Consider the following 25,296-nt stretch of genomic DNA (forward strand, 5'->3'; position numbering starts at 1 on the left):
AAAAACTCTATTTTTTATTATATACTTCCATAGACTCAGAGATTTCTGCCACCCACCCCCACTGATTTACCCTATATTACTATAATAGCATAATCTTTCAAAAATAGTAACAAACCCATCATTCTGCTATTTAAATGTGTTGTGACATTGTAGACAATAGAAAGTACAGCATCCTATTGCCAAGATGCAAACCCACTGTTCTAAAGAGGATGGAGCAGAAACAAAGACAACAAAAGGCAAGAACATTTAAGGTGAGAGAACTGTGAAAATGGTATGCTCCCCTGTCCTGCAGAATTCTCAACCTGTGCCCAAGCTTTGGGGTATTATGTTGGGCAGTTCTGATTTAATGCTGCTGATGAGACGAGAGGGCTGAACTCCGCCATGTATCTTTGAGTGCAAATGCCAATCAAGTGTATATTCTTCCTAAGAACAGCATCTTTTAAAGGCTATTTTTGCCTCACAATCTTTAAGGCAGGAAGATGATTTAACACATCAAAGAAGCATCAGTCACTCTGCATGCGTCGCCCTGGAGTAATCTCCTCCATCAATATTTCATGAAATAGACTCCCTGGAACGAGAGTGCGGGCTGAAGGTCAGAGAGGGTGAGTCACTACCCATGCTGGCAGCTTATACTCACCAAGCTCACGATCACAGGCTCTCTGCAACACAGACAAACATACTACCACCTGGGTCACAAGTATGAAGCAAGACTCCTACAGACATCTATTTTACAAGCAAACAGAAACTTTATGCGTTTTATGTCCCTAACATGAGCAAGCTCACCCATTCTAGTGGAGTTCTGATCATTACTTGGTTCCTAGCTTTTCCTCTATTTGCTTCCAACTAATTGTCAGATGATTCTCAGTCATAAGAAGCATGGTCACATGGTGAGCAGATCCTTGATTGCTACATACTTCCTTCCTCCCTTCCGCCAAACTTGTATCCACATGACAATCATTTTGTAGAAATTCCTAGAAACAATGCCAACTGTTATCTCAGCTACTGGTGTTGATAAGAATTTTCTAGAATAAAAATAGCAGCAGGTCTGTAGAGTTTAACTGAGTTTAGCTAGTTAATATCTGTCCCAGTCTTACTCGGGATACCCTATGCACTCCTGGAGTAAGGAGCCATGCTCGGTTAACTCCCCTTTAGAGCCGCTAATGTAGTGATTCATGCATGTATCTATTTTCCCTCTTATTAGAGGATGATTGCAACCCTTGGTTCAGACTTCTTGAAAACCCTAGCCCTTTTTATATTCCCAAGGGTCTGAACACATACCTCTTGTTTCAACTGTGCATTACCAATACACTAAAGCTGGTGTTTTTAGGTCCTTCTCAGACTAGGAAGATTTCCAAAAGTTCTAGGGCAGCAGTCCTCCAAAACAGAATCTGAACAAATCACGTTGGAATCATTAGGAAACCTGTTAGGCAAATTTCTCAACCACCTGGCAGCATGACTGAATTAGACGCTCTGGGATGGGATCCAGCTCTGTGTGTTTTTTTAACCCTTCCAAGGTCATTTTGGTATGTATTAAAGCTTGATAATCATTGCTTTAGATTCATGAAAATTCATTTAAAAATAAGTGAGCCTCAGAATACCCATTTTCTTGCCTCTTCTCTATGTCAAATAACCTGCATCAACTGCATCAACTCCTTCAGTGGTCCCTACTGTCTATATAAAAAAACACAAATTCATTACAAGCTGGCCCTTATCCAACCCACATATATAATATTCTAGATGCCCTCTGCACACATGTCTCAGTGCATGCCTATGTTAGACTCTCTTTTAGAATATATTCCCTCGCTTCTTTTCCTGGGAGACCTCTTTCCTGTTGAAAAGTCTGTTATCACTCCCTTCCACTAGTCTCTCAAGCATCATGTTTCAGATGCTGTATCCTAAACATTTCCATGTCCTTTTGTTCATATGTCCACAAAAGTAGCCATTAAACTATTTTATAATTTATCCTCCCTTGGCCAATTATCCTGGGAAAATCAATGAATAGTTTGTGAGCATCTTTTGGTTTTTCCAGTTCCAGAGCTGAGCTGAAGGCCTGACACTATGAGATGTTAAGTAGGTTTGCCAAATAGCTCTTTCATGTTCATAGTGTAGTGACAGAAAGAACCTCTAATCATCTATATACTTCACATTCAGCTTCAATTCATGTAGCTTAATCCTTGTTACACTGAACTGAAGAATTGAAATATGAGCTCAACTAACAGAAAAGGCAAGTGCTTCCAAATCAGAAAACATGGTTTCCAATTACATTGCTGACAGTTCTTTAACTTTGACTTCGAGCATGAGCATCCCTGAGCCTCAGACACTTCATCTATGGAATGGGAAGAATACTTACCCTAGTTACCCCATTGGTTATGGTGATACGAGCTACTATGCATCATGAAAGAGATATGAAATATATCATATCCTATCCATATAGTTTAATATTATTATTGGGCATTAAACATATTTAATGTTAACTAAAATGTCAGAGCACAGAAAACAATGAAGGTTTCATTCCATTCCATAAACAGAAAGAGCCAGAATAAATGCAAGGAGGAAGGGACAAATTAGATTTGCCTGCTCTAGGTCACAGGAAACACTCTTTTGAATCTAGCTTTACAGAGGGAGTCTTATCCCAGCAAAGTATTCCGGAGGTATTTGTGCTAACAAGTAACTGTGTTTTTTTCCATTTATCTCTAGGCTCCCACCCTCCACTCATCTGCCAAGCTCAGATTTCTGAATCCGAAAGCAAAGGGGAGGGCTTCTGTGGTTTCCTTTTCCTCTGCCTTCTGCACATTTTCTCCATATTCTACCTTAAGGAAAGCAGGGACAGTCTGCCAATTGCATTTACCATCCTTCTCCCAGGAGCCTCATGTTATACAATTTTGCCAAGTTTATAATGCTTGCATTCAGGTTATCAAGATACTTTCAAACTCAGACTTTTTGGCAGATAGAAGGCATTTGGCTGTATTGGGCAGAGTCTTTATTTTCATCCTGCTCTGCCAAGTACAGCTGATGCTTCAGGCAAGAGTAGAGAAATTAGAAATTGACTCTGGTGCTGGAAATTCTGCTTAAGGGATGTCGGTAGTTTAACAAATTCAATCATCTTCAAAATTAAGCTCACTCCTTTTGTGCTAATCTGTAACCTCCTCTTTTTGACATATTTTTAGGCTATTTTGACGGGCCTGTTGAGATTCCATTAATCATTCATGTGATAACTTCCTACCGTTTGATTTTTAACATGTCTGCTGGAAAGTCTATTTTCTAAAACATGTTTGCACTGCACAGTAAGACATTTTGACCATAAAGGGAGGTTTAAGGTCAGTCAAGGGCTTCACTGTACTGACAATGAACATGGGTTTGTACCAGGCTGACGTTATATTCTGTAAAGAAGACAGTGAGCAAAGAGCCTCAAAAAAACTAAGATGAAATGAAGCAAAAAGTGAACACAGAAACATGAGAAAACATAAAGGTAGGGGCAGGCCAGAAAGCCAGGACATCAATGAAGCACATCAATGACTGAAGCAAGACTTGTAGGCAGGGCTCCACACACTGAGCAGTGACCAGGCTCATCCATCAGATATAAAGGATGAGGGCTGAAGAAAGAGACTTAACTTGGCCAAGGGAGTTTCAAAATGAGGCGGGGTCCAACAAATCTACCAAGGTTTGAAAACATCTGAGCCCAGCTCAAGCTGAAACTAAGTAGACTTAAGACTCCTACAAACCTTACACATCTCCCCTGATGAAAATGGGTTAAATCAGAACAGAAATAAAGACACAATAGCAGCCTCCAAAGAGCCAATTCATCTATTAGCTTGATCTGCGTAAAATAAATACTACAAAAATGCTGTAATTCTATCCACATACGTAGTTTCCCCCATGAGCTTCCTCCCACTGGCACTGATCCTACCAACCAAGGTGGATGACGTGTATGTTCTGCCACTGAGGAAGCTCCAGGGTAGTGCATCTCTAAAACAAACAAGGGAAAACCCCCTTTGCCATTGAACAGTACAACAAAGATAAACATGAACCCCCCCTTGCCAACTCAGGTTCCCCAGACCCCGGGAACTAACCTAGATTTAGTCATTCTTTCTTTCTCTCCACTATTTGGGAAATTGTCATGGCATCTAAAACATTTCTGAGTTTCTAGGGGCCAAGGCAGAGGATTTGAACTTCTCATAGTCAAGTCTAGTTTTGCAATCCCACTTAAAAATAATGCATGTTTTTAGGGATCATCGTCATTATGCCAATTGTGTGGTCGCAATTCTTTAGCATATCGATCTAGATATTGAATTCAACCAACCTTAATTTTCACCAACCTCAACAAGTAAACCAACAAGATAAAACCACTGAGGCATTTGTGACAACAGAAGACCTTGTAAAACATGATGGCAAAAGCATCATGGAGATGTAGCAAACTTCCACAGCTGTGATCATCGCTCCTAAAAGTCTCTTGGTCACATCTCAGATTTGAAATCTAGTCTTCTGTCATTTTCTTTGTCATCTCCTCTCTTTTCTTATCCTCTCTCCTCAACTGATTTCCACTGCAAAGAAGGTGAGTGATCTATAACACACTGGCTTCAATCAGCCCATGTTATTAAGGGCTCAGTTTCATCCACAAGAAGCCAAGAACTGCTTTGTTGCTTGGAGGCTTATTTCCCACACACAAGCCACTCTTCATTTCCAGTGACACTCTCACTTCAAATTTCGTTGAAAAACAGCTTCCTTAATGACTTCTCTGTGCCACAAATTCTAATTCATGATGATATTCACTTGACATTCGTAACAACACAAAACTCATAAAACGTAAACTTCAATCAGAAGGAAATGGATAAAATTATTACGGTTAAGCATCTAATAGAGTATTATGCTTAATTGAAGTCACAAAATCAATTCTCGATTCTTATGTGCAAAAGGACATAGTTGGGCCTGGTGTGGTGGCCTAGCGACTAATATCCTTCCCTTGAATCCGCCAGGATCCCATATGGGCACCGGTTCTAATCCTGGCGGTACCACTTCCCATCCAGCTCCTTGCTTGTGGCCTGGGAAAGCAGTCAAGGATGGCCCAAAGCCTTGGGACCCTGCACCTGCGTGGGAGACCCAGAAAAAGCTCCAGGCTCCTGGCTTCGGTTGGGGCAGCTCTGGCTGTTGCAGCTGTTTTGGGAGTGAATCAATGGATTAAAGATCTTCCTCTCTGTCTCTCCTCCTCTCTGTGTATCTGACTTTATAATAAAAATAAAATATATATATTTTTTTAAAAAAGAAAAAGACATACTAGTTTATTTAATCTTTCACTTCTTGGATTTTCCTCTGCAGATTAGTGGGGAAAAGATTAGCTCCCAGTCCCATCTGAGAATGTAGGTGGTGACTCAGTCTCCTGGGAGAAAAAGGTTAAACCTTTTTCACAGTGTGGCATTTCCTCTTCTTTGCTCATTAAGATTGCACCTAGCAATGAGTATTATAGTCCTTCCTCCCCCATACCAAGGGGATATGTCCTTTAGGCAAGAACCTTGAGCAGGCGTTGGCTTCCACTTCTGCTTTCTGAAACAAACCGAAAGCTTTTGGGCATCTTGCTGGCATTCACTGGGGGCAGAAATCCACCTCACTTGTAGCAGTTGAATACCCCTAGTTAGTTGTCATAGGTTCCAGCCAGCCCCTGGCCTGCAGTCCGTGCCCAGCATCAGCTGAGTTATCTTGTTCTACCATACAAACCTCATCACAGGTCAGCAGGACATAGGGGTGTCCAACCCAGTCTGGACACTGTTGGGAGTATCAAGTGCTAACCAGACCCCCTTTCTGTCTGGTGGTACCATACAAGTTACCTCTTCCAATCAGCCAGGGGCTGCCCAACTGGGAACTGAAGTTTGCATCAAGGATTCCAAACACAAGTGGGTAGAGGAAGAAAATCCTTTTGAAGTCTGTTTGAGCCCTTAGCTTACAAAATAAGCAGCAAATTGGGATCTGAATTTAATTCTTTCTTCCTGTCCCATTTCATCTGGGACAGAAAGGGAACATGTTTTTATTTTGCTTCCTTTTGTCATAAGAGCTCCTGCAACTGCTGCCCAACATTCTTCCTACTTTGCCACTGTGGAGAGAAGGGACATCTTTTTAATCCTATGGGAGGATCCTGTGATCTGGATGTTCAGGTCTCACTGTCACAGGCAAGGGTGGGTAGTGGCCAAGGGGATAGAGCAAACCCTTACTCCTGCAGAGGGGATCCTTGTGCATATCAGAGGGTGACCAGGAGTTCAGCCCTTCTCCTGGCCTCACTCCCATGCCAGGCAGGAGGATATCTTGGCTAAGCAGTAATGATGAGAGTCAAGTTCTTGGGAAAAACCAACAAAGTATATTTAAATAAATTTTCTATTTTTCTTTCTGTTGTTGATTTTGTTTCTTTTCATTTAAGGGGATGTATAACAAGTGTATAAAAGAGACCAATAAATCTAGATGTGAAGATACAATGCAACATGCATCTGTACTTCCAAATCAAAGATGGACTCCTACTGAAACTGTTAAATATATGCTGACAATAGGATGCTGAACTCTCTGCCACTGTCTATAACTGCAATGTCAGGATACATTTAAATAGTAGAATGATGGACTTAAGGCTATTTATGAAGGGCTATATCATTGTAATAAAATAGGGGAAATCAGTGGTGGGGTGAGGAATTGGGGAAGGGGTAAGGGAAATCCCAGAGTCTATGGAACTGTATCATAAAATAATTTTTTAAAAGATCAAAAATTTTTGGGCCCAACACATGGTTCAGTGACTGAATCCTTACCTTGCAAGCTTCAGAATCCCATATAGGTGCTGGTTTTGTGTCCCAGCTGCTCCACTTCCAATCTAGCTGCCTGCTTGTGGCCTTGGAAGACAGCAGTAGATGGCCCAAAGCCTTGAATCCCTGCTCTTGTGTGGGAGACTTAGAAGGAGCTCAAATTTTTCAAAATTCCCATAATGAAAAATAGGCCATAATGAAAAATATGATTAAAAAGCAATTTTAAAAGGGGGGAGGCATGAAATTTTTTAAGTTAATTCAATCTTTTCTATTTTGTGGTTTACTCACTCACTCATTCACCAAATATTTATTGTACATCTGTCAGACCCTAGGTACTCTAAGTATTGTGAGCTCATGGTCCACAGGAGACAACATACCTGCCCTTACAAAGTTTCATGTTCTGGAAGTAAAAGTGAAAATGATGGTGGTGTCAAAATCAGCAGGCCAGGATTGGATAAATCATTGAAATATTGACAAAACACGAGGCCAACAAATATTACAATATAAATATACAGTATGTTAAAATAACAAATGCTGGTAATGGCGTAGAAGAAAAATGCACCTTCAGACACCTTCACAGAAAATGTAAACAGGAATGGAAAACAGTATGGAGACTCCTCAGAAAACCAAAAATGGATCTAGCACATAATCCAGTTATGTCACTCCTGGGAATATAACCAAACGAAAGGAAATCAGTGCATGAAAGGGTTAACTACACTCTCATGTTTACTGCAGCCCAATTCACTCTAGTTAAGCTATAGGACCAACCTAGATGATCATCAGCTAATGATGAAAATGTGGTATAGTAACACAACTGAATATTACTCAGCCATAAGAATAGAATTATGACATTTGCAACCAGATATATATAACTGGAAATCATTATGGTATGTAAAATAAGCTAGACTAAAAAAGAAAAACAGATCTTGTTTGTGATAGTTAATATATATAGATATAGTACTATGAATTAATAATTTTTAAAATTAATTATTTTAAAATGTTTCCCTATATTCCCACTGAACTGTAATCTTTTTGTATTTTATTTGTCAAACACTTTATTTAGTGAAATTTTAAGCCTTTGATGATAATGTAGCTAAAAATATGTTATTTCAAAAGTTTAAAAAGAGGTCCCAGCACAATAGCTCAAATGGCTAGCCCTCTCCCTTTAACCTCCAGGATTCCATATGGGTGCTGGTTCATTTCCTGGCTGTTTCACTTTTCATCCTGCTCCCTTCCTATGGCTTGGGAAAGCAGAGGATATCCCAACACCTTGGGATCCTGCACCCTTGTGGGAGACCCAGCAGAAACTCCTGGCCACTGGCTTTGGATCAGCTCAGTTCCGGCCATCATGACCACTTGGGGAGTGAACTAGAGGATGCAAGATCTTTCTGTTTATCCTTACTTTTGTAAATCTGCCTTTGCAATACAAAGTAAATAAATCTTATTGAACATTTCAAAATAAAAGTTAGAGGGAAGGTAGAAAGGATGGAAAAGAGGAAAGAGGGGAATATCATCATTTTCTTAGAATTGTATCTATGAAATATATTAAATCTGTTTTCTTTTTGTTAAATCACATGAGAATTAATGGTGGAAAATGCTATGCCGTTGTTAAATATAGTTAAGCCATGGAAAAATGAAATTTTCTCAAGTAGGGTGTTTTGAACAGTGCATAGAGCATGATATGCCCATGTGTGTACGCGTGCGCGCACACACACACACACACACACACACACACACACACACACACACACACACACACATTTTGTGTGTCTCTCCATTGAGGAACATGCAAGCCTGAAGCAGTGAGTGCATCTGGGGAGAGCTAACTAGGACAGGAGACAGACTAGCTTAAGATGTCTGAATTATTTAAAATGCACTAACTTTTAAAAAGATACTTCTGCATCCATTTTTAAAGTCTTATGTGCCACAGAACAATGTAGTCTGCTATTTTCTGAGACAAATATTTACAGACAATTTTGACTGCCTTATCACTCCATTCTATTTAAGTTGTTTCTATGAACAGTGCCAACTTTCATTGAATGTTATATTTAGAGGAGTTAACTACCCATTTATTCCTCCAAGACAAAAAAGAAAACTTTGGGACTCTTAAATTTATCTGAGTATTTTTATTCAATTACTGCTTAGTAGGCTAAAAAAGTAAAACTAGTGAGAACCATTTGCAAAAGCCCAAGTTTGGATAGCCAAGGGTTTTTACAATTCCATGAAGTCTAAATCTCAAAGCAAGAATCATTTTAACAAGAGGCCCTTGGTTCTTTACATAGATATCAGCCACAGCTCACTTGCTCATGACTCAAACCCACTGCCTAGTGAGAGCTTCAGTCACCAGAAAGGCTCTTCATGAGATAGGTAGAAATCTATGTGAGCTTTTTCTCCATTTTTAATATCTCCACTTCCTCTGGCTTCATCTTCAAAACTCTGCTGGTGTTTCTGGGTGGCAGACATATGTGTCCCCCACTATAGCCTGCCTTAGGTTTACCACTATAGCCTGCCTTAGGTTTACTGCCTTAGGTAAGTCCCACCTGACACTGGCTGGATAGGACAGACCCAGGCTTTTTCCCCTTTGAAACCCCTCCCGCAGTGGGAACACAGTAGGTCCTTATCTTTTGTGGCAACATTCCATAACCAGCTCCCCACTGGGAACTGAAACCATTTCTGCAGTAAATGACTCTGCATTCATGAGGTAATGGTCCATCCCTTCCACAAGGTGGAAGTGAGGCAGGAGACAGACAGCAAAACAGCAAGATGGGTTTTTGTTCCTTGTGAGGCTGAGCTTCTTTCTGTGTGCAGGCCTGCACTCATTGAACTGGATTTAATGTGCTTCAGCTGTGAGGTAGGACCGACAAATCTGATTTGCTTTCATCCTGATCTAATCATTTTGTGGAACATTAAGCTGCTTGTGACTGAACTAGTCATCAGCTGCCACAACACTCCAAGAGAGCGCACATCACCATAGTTGCTATAATTTAACTGAGATGCACCTTCCAACTCCTCTCTGGGGAGGGAAATAACACCTGTTCCATAGGTGGTTATTACAGCAGCCTGGACTGTGCTAAAACATGATCAGGGTTTCCATAAAAGTGGTAGATTTCTTTTTTCTGTGGCAGCATGGTTTTCATGGTCTCAGGGGGAAATGCAGAAAACTCACCATTAGGCTTCAAGACCAAGTTATCCCAGTTTGTGTTAATGACCACAGTTTTGCTTCAACAGTGGTTACCTCGACTATAGGGTCAGCCTTCCTCTGGGGAAAAATGCAGAGCCCTTGGGTAACTCGAAGGCATCTCAAACATGTTTTTGCTTGAAAGGATAATCGCTGCATGCCTCTCTTCATTCCTGCCCTCTTCCCCGTGTGCGTGGCTTGGCTGTTGGCACATGTTCATTCTGAAGCTCCTGGCAGCTGCTACTCAGGGCAGCAGGATTCCAGCAGGTGAGGAATGTATATTATGCAAACCATGGCAACTGAAAACACTAACATCTCCTGCAGCCCCCTGCACACTAATTGCACAGCTTTTGCAAGAAAGTCTAAGTATTAAAACGGGTCTGTGTCCAAGGAACGAGCTTTTAACCCTGACAGTAAGGTCAGGACAATGTGGTGAAATGGTTAGTAACATTACCACTGGAACCAGACTGGGTTTGGATCCTGCTTCTAGGTCTTACTAACTGCTTGATCTTAAACAAATTGTGGGAGCTGTCTGTGGTCTGTTTCCTCATCTGTAAAATGAGAAAAACTATGTGAAAAGCAGCTTAAATAAGTTGATCCAGACAAAGCACTTAGACTTGAGCTTGGTATAGAAGTAGCTCTCTGTACATGTTAGCTTGTTAGAAAGATGAGATCATGTATACCCAAAATTTGGTTATTGTCTCCACGTCTGTAATGTACAAAGTGGTACCTCAAGTGCATACAGAACATTTCTTTTTGAGTGCTTCCAAAACTCCTCAACTTGAGCATGGCCAATGCCAAATTCACATTTGTTCCCAATCCAATTCTCGTCGTCTCCAGTGCTCTCTGCCTCTTGTCATGGAGATTCCATCCTTCCTTGATGGACTCCTGCTTCTTCCTTTAACCTCCACATCCCCTCATCAAAGTGACCATCTTAGCTCTCATCCTCATTACTTTCACTCACTCCTCCTCTCTCATATGTTCTCCATTCGGTAGCCAAAGCAGTGACTCATAAATCATAGCATCTTTTACTAACTACATAGAAATACACACAGGTACACATGTGCATATTGCCTAAAATTCCTCAGTAACCACTGGTGGTGTTAGTATAAAAGCTAAATGTCTTATAAGGTCATACACATCTGATCTTGCCCAGATTTATCTTGCATGGCTTTTTTCTTGATCTTTGCAATCTGGTCTCAAGATTTTTTTCAGGTCCTTCATCCTACCCGTGTACCTGCTGTTTCCCCATTCTTTAGCCTCCATAACCCCGTTCATCCTCCAAGTCACAGTCCAGAGCTTACCCAGGCCTCTGGGTAAAGTCAAGTTTCTTTTATCATGTGTTTTTCAGATAATCATGAATTTTGGTTTTAAAGCTGTGTTGATTAGATTTGCACCACAGTGATGTTTTTGATGTTTATCTTCCCCAAACACTGAAAACCTCAGAAGAATAAGTATTTGGACCAGTAACAAATCCTTAGTTAGATGCTCAGCAAATATTCCTAGAATTCATGAATCAGTAGACTTTCATTGGCTTAGTATTTTCCCATGCCTTGCCTTATTTAGCCTTCACGCTAACCTGCAGGTATCACAGTTGCATTTTAACATATGGGGATACAGGCTGAGAGACCAGGTGATTTGTTCAAGACCCATGTGAAGGGTAAATGGAAATACTTAAGTTCAAGTGTACCAACTGGAACGCAAGCCTCTTCCCTCAGATACTTTTGATGACTTCTCTTTTTCTTCACAATGTACTGAACCTTCACCTAGCAAACTATTTCCCTCTGCACTGAGACACTGAACTGACCTAAAACAGAGGTCCATTTTAGTTCGAATAATTCCCTTTCTGGCGTCTCTACCTTACTTACATATCCTGGCTTGGGAGAGCAAGATGAAGAGAGAGGATGCTATTTCTAATGGAAAGCTGGGTCTCTGCTAATCCTGACATAATTGTCAAGGAAAGATGATGCAGAGAATTTGTTACACAGGTAATAAAAGAAGCTGATGAGTCAACCTGGGCACAGTGATGCTGTCTAGAGTTGAGCAACAGCAGGCAGTCACTGGTATCTCTGAACTATCCATTCTAAGAGAGTCATACTCTCACTGGAGCCCAAAAACTCAGGTTCTGTTGAGCAGGGAGGGGAGAAATAATAGCTAGTTTGTCTGGAAGGATGATGTGCCTCCAAAGATGCCAACATCCCAGTCCCCAATACTTCTGACCACACTATCGTGGGTAAGGGTTCTTTGAAGATTGGTTAAGCAAAACATATAACCTATCATGTAGGAAAAATTATTCTAAACATTTAAAGGGGACCCAATGTAATCATTTGTAATCATTGTAAGATTGGAGGGTGTACGTAGGCAAGGCAATGTGCTGTCAGAAGCTCAAGCTTGAGTGACATGGCCACAGCCAAGGATATGAATATCCAGAAAAGGAAGGGAAACTGCTCCTCTTTTTGAGCCACCAGAAGGAAGACAGTGCTGCTTACACTTTTAGTCTTAAAAGATTTATTTCTGGCTTCTTTTTTAAAAGATTTATTTATTTATTATTGGAAAGGCAAATCTACAGAGAAAAGGAGAAACAGACAGAAAGATCTTCTATCTGCTGGTTCACTACCCTTATGGCCGCAATGGCCAGAGCTGAGCCAATCTGAAGTCAGGGGCCACAAGCTTCTTCTGAGTGTCCCATGTGGGTGCAGGGTCCCAAGGCCTTGGGCCATACTGCATTACTTTCCACAAGCAGGAAGCTGTATGAGAAGCAGCACATCTGGAATACAAACCAGTGCTCATGTAGGACCCCAGTGCTTGCAAGAGAAGGATTATCCAGTTGAGCCATCACCCTGGGCCCCTATTTCTGACTTCTGACTTGAAATATTGCCATGTAAACCAATATCTGTTGTAATTTGGTACAGCGGCCATATGAAATTAATACACTTCACTTACCTGTTCTGTCCACACTTTTTTCTTTCATCCAACTGAAGCCTGGGGTCAAGAGGTCAGGACAACATAGGCTGTAAGAAGGACAAGGGAAAATCTGTGGGTGAACTTACCCCAGCCTGCTGCAACCCTTTACTGTACCTGCAGGAAGTTTACACTGTGGACACACCTAAAGCCCATCCTCCTGAATTTCCTTTGGCATTGCTATATCCATAAATCTGCTAACTTTCTTCCTGTCTATGCAGGGAAAGACTGATATATCAAACTCTTGGCAGTGACAGAAACACATAGAAAATAACAACAATGTCTACTCTCCCCTGATTTCATTCAAATTCCATTGCTTAACCATTAAAAACAAAAAATGGCATCAGTCAAGAAGTAGTTTTCATGGGATGGCCCAATAATTTTATGGGCTTTGATTCTTCTTATCATGTCAATCAAAACAGATGAGATTTCACCTCCTTTTTCTTGAGGATATCAGTAATAGAAGATAAACTATAACACAAAAGTATCACATAAAATGAGCACTACCCAAATGTTCCTGTATGCAGACTGCTACCCGTGGCTCACTTCTCTGAGTCATTCCCAGTGTGACTTGGCAGCCCATTTCTATCAGCTCTGTGGTTCCAAAAAAAAAAAAAAAAATAGGTCATTGCATTGTGACAAAAAGACATTCACTGCAAATACAGCAATTAAAAGAAGTTGGAGCTCCAGTGGTCTCAAGTGCCCACGGGAAGCTTGTATTTGCAGTGTGTTGGTGCCAGGATCAGACAGAGCAACAAAGCAACACAAGCTCCAACAGCAGCCCACCCGGGACAAGTTTAAGAATTCAATCAGACAGAAGGAAGTGGCTGAAAGCCATTGGTGGAGGGGACATGAGGCCTTGGAAAAAGGCTGTTTTCTGCATTACTACCATTTAATTGAAACATTCTGGAAGCTTCTGTTGCTGAATCTCAAAATAGGACATTGCAATAAAAGTCTCAACTGTAAAGTTTTCATTTATGATATTTAATCCTTCCTTTAAAAGCTGAAAATAAGAACTGTAATCTATGATGGCTAAGTTTTTTTAATTTCTCTCTCTCTCTCTCTCTCACACACACACACACAACACACACACACACACACACATTTGGAAGAGTTCATAAATAAACTAACAAAAGTTGGCAGTTCTTGAAGAACCGGATGATGGACACATGAGTGTTCATTTTTCTAGTCTTGCTACGCAATTATTTTCTTCCTCATACTGGCCATTTCATGAATAAAATCTCCCAGGCTTAACCACATCTGTAAGTCACAGGACCAGAGGCATTGTAGACATTACCAAACCCATGCTGATTTTCACTGTGTGTCAAAGCAAAAGCCTTCTATTGCAAAGGAAGGGTGGCACCCAGGCATGCTACATGGAAAATAAGCAGGCAGCAGACTGAAGGGGATGAGGAACAAGACAGGAACAACCCCTCCATGGACACACCCTTAGAACGTCCATGATCTGAGACCAGCTCACTCTACTAGAGGCTCAATGGCACCCAAAGGTGTACTTTAACATTGACTCAGGATCAACTCCAGAAATATTAATGACCACACCGCATGAGCCAGATCAGGGAGTTCTGCAGTGAGCACACAAATACAAATATACAATAGGTTCCAAGTGTAACCATCCGGAATGGTAAAGTTGCTTCCTGAATTGTCATCATCAAATTGGTCATTACAGCAGCGTTAACCAAATGGAGTAGGTGAGTGGATGAAGTGGATGATACTCTAGTGTTCTTTGTTAGTTACAATTTTTATAAACTATTGTAAGATCTTGCTTTTCCAAAGAGACCCAAGCTGATCAAGATGTGCACTATTGATGGGATAATTTTCAGTGTTTATAGGACATAATAAGAAAGTGGAACACAACAGTGAGAAGGATTCATGCCAATCTCATTTTGGAAAAAAAAAAAAGTTAGAAAAATTGAAAGGCTCATTGACCCTGATCTTGCTTGGTTCCATTTACGCTGCGAATGGGAGCTGCAGGCATCAGTAATTAAACCAGGTTTGATAATGGATCACACAGGGTCTTATCTGTCTAAAGCATTACTCCCTTCCCCTATCTTTTCTTTCTTAACAGCTGGCCCAAAGAACCTAAACTTAGCAAGGGCGAGGTGTAGGAAACTGGATAGTGCATTCTACAGTTGGATAGGAAATACTGGGCTCAATGTGTTTAAGGTTAAGATTAATTCCTTACTTCCTTTGAATCTATTTTAAAAACAGAGCAAAGGGTGGCATATGCTTTCTTCTAACAAAATGACAGATGATCAAAGGGTAAACATGATCTGTTGAACCCTCCAAATACTGCTATGGCCCTTTGCCTATAGAACCAAAAAGAGAAGAATTTTATATTGTGCTTAAAACTTGGTTGCCTATGCTTGTTCAGAAAATTCAGTAATGGCTATAGCCAGAAAGATAGAATCATGGTTGGCTGAAGTGATATAAGCAAGTAAAACAAAGGAAAATGTTAGTTGTTACTGTGACAAACAAACCACAAACCTCACCCTTCCTCCAAAAGGGAAGCTGAGACTTATGCCTGGAAACAGAAATACGCTGGCTGTTGACGTAGAGAATCAATTTTTCTGATTTGCAGAAACATCCTAATGTTGGCTCATTACTGTTCCTTCTGTTATGTAAACTAAAGTGTTCTCTCTGTGCATAGCCACTCATTAGGGCTGATTTAATTGAATTGGGGAAGGAAAGGGATGGCTACATTAAGAAGCAAAGGACTGAAGTCACAAGCGACTTACAAGTGACCCTTGGTTCAGAAACATGCACAGATGATCGCAAGCAGACCTTCTTCCCCCCTTTTCATCCAAAGGGATTCATTTGACTCTCCACTAATTGTTTCCTTTCAAGCCTGTCTTAGCTTTGCCAGTATGAGACAATCAGTCCTGATGCTCCACCAAATTATGACCCTTTTAAAGTTTTTCAAGATTGTCTATCTGACAGAAATATTATTCAGTATGAGTCTGTGATCTTTGCAACACACACACACACACACACACACACACACACACACACACACACATCTCAGAAATTGGTAAGCCATAAGATTCTAATGATTTCAAATTCCCTTGTTTGAGCTCTGGGCAATTCCTCAACCAAAAAACTTCTTAACACTAGATGCAACCTGAAGTTTGAACAGGGTATGATTAACAAGTTCATGCACTCAATGAATGCTTCTTGAATTCCTATTACATATTGGACTCTTAGCAAGGTGGATTAGTATTAACATCCAAAAGATGTCTGTACTCAGAGAGCTCTTTAAATCCAGTGCATGGGGCCCGGCAGCATGGCCTAGTGGCTCAAGTCCTCGCCTTGAATGCACCAGGATCCCATATGGGCACCAGTTCTAATCCTGGCAGCTCCACTTCCCATCCAGCTCCCTGCTTGTGGCCTGGGAAAGCAGTTGAGGACGGCCCAAAGCTTTGGTATCCCATACCCACGTGGGAGATCTGGAGGAAGTTCCAGGCTCCTGGCTTCAGAATCGGCACAGCACTGGCCATTGCGCTCACTTGGGGAGGGAATCATTGGGTGGAAGATCTTCCTCTCTGTCTCTCCTCCTCTCTGTATATCTGACTTTGTAATATAAATAAATAAATCTTTAAAAAAACTCCAGTGCATGAAGGTAGACAGTAAGTATGAAAACAGACAAATCAGTAAAGCAAAGAACTGTAAAGAAAATAAAGTAAGGCGAAGCAATCACAACTATCAGATGATACACTTAGGAAAACCACAAGGAGAGGCCCTCCGAGCTTGAGATGTGAATGATACAAAGGCATCAGCCAGAGGTGATCAGGACAGGACATTGCAGGTTAGGACACAGCAAGCGCAACACCTGCAAAGCAGTATCTAACATGATGTGCTTAAAGAATAGCCATGTGCCTGCAGGAAGACAGAAAGTATAGATGAAAGAATCTGGCAACACCCAATCATGGGGAACCTTCCTAGAAAAACGTGGCAAAAATGTCTTCAAAAGGGTTTGTTTGATCCCATGTAATGGGAAAACTATCAATGATGGAGAAAAGGGCTTAAAAGGGAGAATGGCATGATCTGGTTTGACTTCTCAACTTTACAGCTGCTACATAGAGAAAATTGAGGAAAGAGGAACATGGGCAGTGAAGCCCATTAGGAAATTAATGTAATACGAGCGAGAAGTAACATAAAAATACTAATAGAAAACCAACAATTAGTACTTACTGAGTGCTGGCTGTACACCAGGCATTGTGCTAAGCCCTTTGCATGAACTATTTCATTTATTTCTCCTCACATCCCTAGGAGAAGTTAAGAGAGATAAAGTAATCTGTCCACAGTCACAAGTGGTGTGGGTCAGGCAATCTGACTCCCGCATTCACCTGCCTTGGAACTTCAGCAATGAACACTATGTGATCCCTGGAAGGAATCCATTTGAGACAAACACACACACTTTTACATATCTGATGTGGTTCTAGAATCCAACATTATGCGCTCTAGTAATCCTGTCTGAATTACTATAGTGTGCATCTGTGTATCTATGTAAAAGAGGGAGTTTTTTCTTTTTCTTTTTTTATTAATTTTTTAATTGTTATTAACATTGTATTATGTGATACAGTTTTATAGGCACTGGGGATTCCCCCCACCCCTCCCACATCCCTCCTTCCATAGTGGATTCCTCCACGTTGCTGCATAACCTCAGTTCAAGTTCAGTTGAGATTCCTTCATTGCAAGCATATACCTAGCATAAAGTCCAGCATCTTATTGTCCAGATAAATTCAGTGGCCTCTTGGGGAGACCTTCTCTGGTCTGAAGGTAGAGCTAACAGAGTAAAGTTCTGGTCAGTTAAAATCCCCAACAAAACATCAGCATCAATATACAACATTATGGAATTAATTGGAGTTTTATAAGCAAATATCAGTGGAAAATAAAGTACCAAGTAGCAGAAGGGAGCTGAGAATAGTGTTGCAACCTCCCAACTCTTTGGTCTCTGGGACTTGGGCAAAAGAGCAACTTCTGGGAACCTTGTCCTAAGGGAGAGCTGGGTTTTACCCGAGGCAAGGAAGTGTGGGGAATGTTCTGTGACAAGTCAGTGTGCGTAGGGGTGGGGATTTAAGACTGCATGGGGATTCCAGGGGACATGGAAGGACTGGCAGAAAGCACAGCAGTAGGAGGATGAGTCAGGGGCTAAAAAGCATAAAACAACATAGGAATCAGGGGACGGGAAGAGGATGTGAGTTCAGATGACTTGCATTTTGAGGGGTGGCCAGGGATGAGAAGCAGGAAGCTAATCGGGCTTATGGTTTAAACAGAACTTCACCAAGATTCATTCTCTCTCTCTCTCTCTCTCTCTCTCCCACACTGCCTCCCTCTTTCCCTCTCTCCCTTTTTTTCTCTCTCTCTTTCTCTGCCCCAAGACAGAATTCCAGTTCACTTATCTGAGCCCTTGTAACCAGTTCCTAGTCCCCGTGTCACTTCCCTTCCTCGATTCCATGTCTATAAGAAATGACATATATAATCTGCATTATTAAAATGATCAGATGCTCCAAAAGTCTCACAAAATGAACCAAAGAGTTTTGGCACTGAGAGTTTAGGATGCATCCTTCCCAGAGCATTCAAAATTATCCTCTTCTCTAGGCATGTGTCCATGAAACAGGTTTCAGAAATGACATAAACTTAAGCTTCCTTTAGAAAAGACTGTCAACCACATACAGCAACAGAGAGCAAGATAAAGCAGAATTAGATATTGCCAAGATTTTTTCTACTTTTCCAAAATACAGATCTATACAACTGATGCATTGTCACTTTACTGCATTTTTCAGTAAATTCAGGAATTCATCTATTCATCTGGCAATTATTAAGGTAATCCTGAAAGCTGCTGGATATACCTTCTACTGACAAAAGAAAGCCATACAAGTAAATTAATAAAAAAAAAATGCTTTGGTTTATTCAGAACTTCAGTAAAGGTAGGCTTCGTTTTTTCCACTTTCCCTTTTGGGTCTGCAAGGATCCCGAGAGATGTGGCCTAGCTGATGTATAATAGGCAAGTCCAGCTGTAAGGTACCATATTCTCAGGGAGGAATTCCCTGATTCTTTCCGTTATTACCCTGTCACCATTAGGCACCCCTTGCTGATTTTCTCCTCCACCCTATGTGGTGTCTGTGCTTTCACAGCAAAACTTTGAGTTCCCCTCCTGGAGTACGTCCTCCTTCAAAGAAGAGCATGCTTTAACTCGCCTTAGAATCCCAAACACCTAGATTGCATACATCAATGTGTAAGGAATTGATTCCTTCTTCTATCTTTCCATTTCACATAAACTTGTCTTGGAATATTGCCTATGTTCTTCCTGCCCTGATGAAATGTAGGTAAGGGATGATTCAAACATTGAGATTGGGTATGTTTGCTGAGAATTCGTGGAAGCAGAAATTATAAAAGAAATCTAGATGCAGAGAGAAAACTAAGATTTATTTTTTTTAAAAAAAAAAAAAGAAAGAAACTAATTTTGACTGCCCTGGACCAGACTCGGTTAAGTGTCTTGTTTAATCCTTCCATTTCTAAATGTTATGCTCTCATTGAAGCACTCACATGTAACTCATACATGACTGGGACTGAAAAACTTGATCAAACTTGAGCCAATTATATGAGCAAATTAATTATATGTTACAGGCATTTTGAAATAGGTTTTCAAATAGAAAGGTTGGCATTCTGCTGATCCCTAATCCAAAGAAGGTAAATCCAACATCAGAAGTCATGAGTGCATTTTATGCAACTGGATCATTTACCTCTGGGAAGTAAGTCAGAGAATTAAGATAATTACTTACTTTCTAGTTAACTGCCTGAGATGAAACACTATAGACATGTAACATATCAAGGGAATGGCACTTTGGTGCAAGCTACCACAGGTATCTTTTATAAATTTCCCTGGCATTTACCAGGAGTCACACAGAACATGCACTGGAGAGTGCAACACAAATTTCCACATACCACTGCCTACTTTGATGCAGCCCTTCTTCTACCATGAGCTCAGCTTCCACTGGGCCTCCACCCATCCAGCACTCCCAATACAGTTCTCTGCCCCTTGTGCTTCTACCAATCACTCCTAGGTACAACCTCACCTTCTTGGGGATAATCCAGGGATCCCTGAGTATCAAAGGTAGTGAGTGGAAAACACACACAAAAAAGAGCACCCTCCACATAAACACATAGGAACAGAACAACATCCATACCTCCCCTTCTAATTAGAACATCTGTCAAGTTTTGGGCTAGAACCGGTGAGATGAACATTAAACACTGCCTCCTCAATGTGTTCCTAGCACCTGCTCCTTTGCCAACAGAATGTCCATGCAAACCTTGGTACAGAGATATAATATAGTGATAGTCAACCAGAGAACATCTGCTGATAGGGCAGAGACAGTCAAGGAAAGGTTTCTTCTCTAATAAAAATGGCTTGATTATCCATCCTTCATCACTGTCATGGAAATATGCCATGCTTCAAACTGCTGCAGCTGTTTTGTACTTTAAAAGGTGAAGCCAAGAAATTCAAAGAAAGCTGGCCTTGGGCTTTAGTAGCCTATTTGAGTACCATGTGAGAAAATGGTGAAGCCATTTGGGGTTGAGTATTTTATGACTGTCAGTAAAAAGCACTCTCTCTGGAATAGTAGAATGGCTGAGAACTTTCAGTGTGTTACTCCACCTTGGTAAGGGCTAAATGGATCAGAAGGCTTAAGGAACAGGAAACAGAACACATGTGTGATGGTGACAATTTGATCTCATAGAAGATATCAGAGTCATTTGTAAGCAAGTGAAGCAAGCCATCGTTCACCCAGCCCTTTCCAAGGATGCCATAGAAATGAACAAAATTCTCAATAAGGAGGAATAACTATGATGCCCCCTGTTTGGCAACTACAGCATCTTAAAGCCCAACATGATACCGGAAAGCCAGGATTTCCTGCTTAATAACTTCTTCAGTTGGGAAGAAATTCCATGCCCAGACTCATCAATGATACCTGAATCTCATTCTCTGTGGTATAGAATTCATGACAGAGATTGCAAAATCCTAGGATTTTAGAGATGGAAAAATGTTTAACAGCATGTGGCCAAAATATTCTATCTTATAGATGTGAAAAGAAATGACCTTACTCATTTCCTACAGATACTGACATTTTTAAAACTAACAAAACCCTCACTTTTCCTAATAAGAGAGTTTCTTGAATACCTTTGACATCATCTATATAAACATGATAGTTTATTTCTAACAGGTGCTTGGCATGTAGCATTCCCTTTCAAATATTTGGTGAATAATGAGGAAAAAATGAACTCCTGCTAGAGGAAAATTTTCTGCCTCATCCATGCTGTCAACATGTTGTCATAGCAAAGAGCCCTGGGTGGCTGTCCTAGGCTGCCATGTGTCTGAATTAGCATCAGGATAAAATTATTCTTCAAATAATTAAGCCAGAAGGAAGAAATTAAATTTGTATTCAGGTCTAGTTTACCCTTTTCCCTCTGGGAGTTTACAAATGCATGAATACATATTTATTAAACATACACAGAAAATGCAGTCTTCCAACACTGAGTTTTGCCAAACACTTCCACCCCATTCATAGGGGTTTCTTTGGGCCTTTCTTCCCTCCTAGATTTCAAATTAAATCACCCTGGGATGCCCCATAGCCAACTCCAGCTGCAATGAACTCTGAAACACTGAGACAAGAGCTCCTTTCCTGACTCCTTCATTCTCTGGTTTCCCCAAAGCTATCTGCCCTCAATAATCAAAAGTTCTGATAGCTGAGAAGAGACAAGGCCTTAGTGGTAGAGTTTTCAGGGTTTGTTAACAAGCAGTGCAAAGTATAATTTCCATCCCAAGAATGACATTTAGCAAGCTCCAAATACACAAATAAATGGGAGTAAATTCATGTTTCCTATCCTACAGTGGACAGGTTCAAAATGACTTATGAAGAAGAAAAAAACCCAAATTATGAACCTTCTTATGTGAACATCTTTGCATGTGCACAGCCTCTTTGAAGTCATCTCAAGAGTACAAAGAGGGAAAGAAATACAGAAGATCTGAGCATCAGCACTTCAGGGAAGTGACATTCTGATCTAAGCTTGGGTTGAATGCAAGGATGGCTGTTTCTGAACCCTTGTTTGGATGCTGGGCAGGAGAAAGTCTGGTGGGAACAAAGACAGTGTGGATGCAAAGAAGTAGAGAAGCAAACAGCAGAGGAGGATCCTGAGATAAAGAACTTTGCCTTTAGCCACCTCCCAGCTTTGTCTCTTAACAAAATTAGTCACGGTTCATGGATGTTGTAGCCTCTTGGGCAGTGAAAGAGCAGATGGATAATCTCTGTGTATGTTTTTCCCCTCTGTCTATTTCTCTGCCTTTCAAATAAATAAATAATAATCTCCCCCTCCCTTTAAAGGAAGAAGATAAATTACAGGGACATGTAATGCATTGCCTTCATAATGGGTGTATGGTATTTAGCTAAAACTTAACATGTGTTTCTCTGAAGGAAATGGGCCCATGGGGTACACAAAGAATAGTTGGAATAGTAAAGATAATATCTGACCTTCATCCCTGTTTTCTTTGTCAGAGCTTAAAAAGACCACTAAAAATTACTGAGTGTTGAGCAGAACACTCAGTTTAACGCCTCCAAAAAGTTTCTGTGAAGTCCTAAACTTGGTACCTCAGAATGTGACTGAATATAGAAACAGGGTCTTTTGAGAAGTAATTAAGATAGATGAGTTTATTTTATTAAGGTGAGTCCTAGCCCAATACATTTGGTACACTTATCAAAATAGGAGATTAGGGGGACTGCATTGAGGGGGCCAGCATGTAAAACCACTCCTATGATGTCAGCATCACAAATTTGAATGCACAGTTCATGTGTTCCTCTTCTGATTCAACTACCTATTGATATACTGGGAAGGCAATAATTATCCAAATACCTAGGTTCCTGCCACCTATGAAGAGATCTGAATGGTTTCTGGTTTTAGCTAATTCCTGATTTCAGTCTGGCCAAAACCTGGCTGATAAAGTCATTTGGGGAGAGAACCAATTTCTCTCTCTCTCTCTCTCTCTGATTTTCAAATAATTTTCAATCATTAGAAGTGATTATGACAGACACACACAAAAGTAAGATCCAGTAAAGCCATAAGGAAAACACAGACACCAGAATTGAAGGAGAGAGGCTTATAAAGAAGCCAGTCTTGCAAACATCTTGACCTTGTACTTACAGCCTTGAAAACTTTGGGAAGATAAATTTTTGCTTTTTAAGCCACCTGGCTTATGATACCTAGTTATGAAAGCAGTAAAAGCTAAAAGTGTGATCATCAAGTTATATGGACAACTGTTATGTCATGAGGGAACTTCCTGAAGGCATCTAAAAGGCTTCAGGGTAGGAGTTGGACACCAGGAGAACCAGGCACAGGATGACATTGTTAGAACTTTGGGTTAGCCAAATCTCCAGGGAGGGTAGCATTGCTGGAGATCATACCAGACCAAAAGGCTAATAGCTTTATCAGTCACACCTATCAACAAAACCTCAATCAAAACTCTGGTTATGGAGTTGACACTGTGACATAGCTGGTAAGGTTGCCACCTGTGATGCCAACATCCCAAATGGGTGCCAGTTTGAGTTACGGTTGCTCTACATCCAGTCCAGCTCTCTGCTAATGCACCTGGGAAGGCAGTGGCACATAAACCAAGTCCTTTGGACTCCTGCATCCACCTGGGAGACCTGGGGGATCTAGGGGAACCTCCTGGCTCCCAGCTTTGAATCATCCTAGCTCCAACCATTGCAGCGATTTGGGGAGTGACCCAGTGCATAGATCTCTATCTCTTTTGCTCTGTAATCCTGCTTTCCAAATAAATACATATTAAAAAGGAAAAATTCTGAGCTCAAACTCTGAGTTGCTTTCTGGTTGATGAATACATTGCTGAGCTAGGACATGCCAAGATCCTTAGGACTGACGACTTAGCAACTGCATCACCATCTCACCCCACACTAAATTATAACTTATTCTATGCTTTGGCTTTTGTGAACACTTCTATATAAACATGTTGTTGTAGATATCATTTTAACAACATCTGCTCATTTCTTTTGGGTTTATGTTCATAACCCAGTAGCGGAATTGCTGGATCATAAGGAAAGTTTATCTCTAGCTTTTTTTTTTTTTTCAAGATATCTCCATCCTGTTTTCCACAGTGGCTGCACTAATTCATATGACAACCACCAGCACATAAGCATTCCCTACTTTCTCTATATCCTTTTATTGGTTAGTAACCTTTCTGACAAGGATAAAGTGGTATCACTTTGGAATTTCAGTTTGCATTTCCCAGATAGCTAGTGATTTGAGTATTTATGTGTGTGTGTATTGGCTGACCACTTGTATTCCTCCTTTTGATAACTTTTGCTCATGTTCTTTGCCCATTTCTTAACAGCAGTGGGTTTTGGGTGAGTATGATGAGTTTTTTTGAGTGGCGGATATATTCTGGACATTAATCCTTTGTCAGATAACTAATCTGCAAATATTTTCTCCTATCAGATATGTCCTCATTCTACTGATAGTTTCCTTTGTCGTGCAGAGGTTTCTGAGTTGGATTTAATCCCACTGGTCTAGTGTTGCTCTTTTTGCCTGAGCTTTGGAGATCTTATCCAAAAAATTCATCACCTACTCTGCCTCCTTGCAGTGTTTCCCTCACATTTTTCTTTTTTCGAAAAAGATTTAATTATATTGATTGGAAAGGCAGATTTACAGAAAGGAGAGACAGAAAGAAAGATTTTTCCATTCACTGGTTTACTTCCCAACTGCCACAACAGCCACAGCTGAATGGATTCAAAGCCAGGAGCCAAGAGCCTCCTCTGGGTCTCTCATATTGATACAGGGTCCTCAGGATTTGGGCCTTGGAGCTGGATGGTAAGTGGGGCAGCCAGGACACAAACTGGTGTCCATATGGAATGTTGGTGCTTGCAGGTGGAAGATCAGTCCGTCAAGCCATGGCTGGCCCCTCTCCCACATTTTCTTTTAGTAATTTCATAGTCTCAGGTCTTAATTTGGGGTCTTTAATACCTTGAGTTGATTTTACATGTGATGACAATTATGTAATGCCATTCTACATATATACAATCTGGTTTTGCTGGCACTACTTATTAAAGAAACTACTTTTAGAAGCAGGCACAGTACTGTATTAGGCTTATACTCTGCCTGCCGTGCAGCATCCTGTATGGGTGCTGGTTTGTTTTCCAGCTGCTCAACTTCCAACCCAGCTTCCTTATAATGTCTGGAAAAGTAACATAGGATGATTCAAGCGCTTGGGCTCCTGTACCCAGGGGAGGCTCCCGGCTCCTGGTTTCATATATACTAGACTCCAACTGCTGTGGTCATTTAAGGAGTAAAGCAGCAGAT

This window comes from Ochotona curzoniae, unplaced genomic scaffold (assembly GCF_017591425.1).
Source record: "Ochotona curzoniae isolate NIBS_2020 unplaced genomic scaffold, NIBS_Ocur_1.0 scaffold_1037, whole genome shotgun sequence".
Classification (NCBI taxonomy): Eukaryota; Metazoa; Chordata; class Mammalia; order Lagomorpha; family Ochotonidae; genus Ochotona; species Ochotona curzoniae.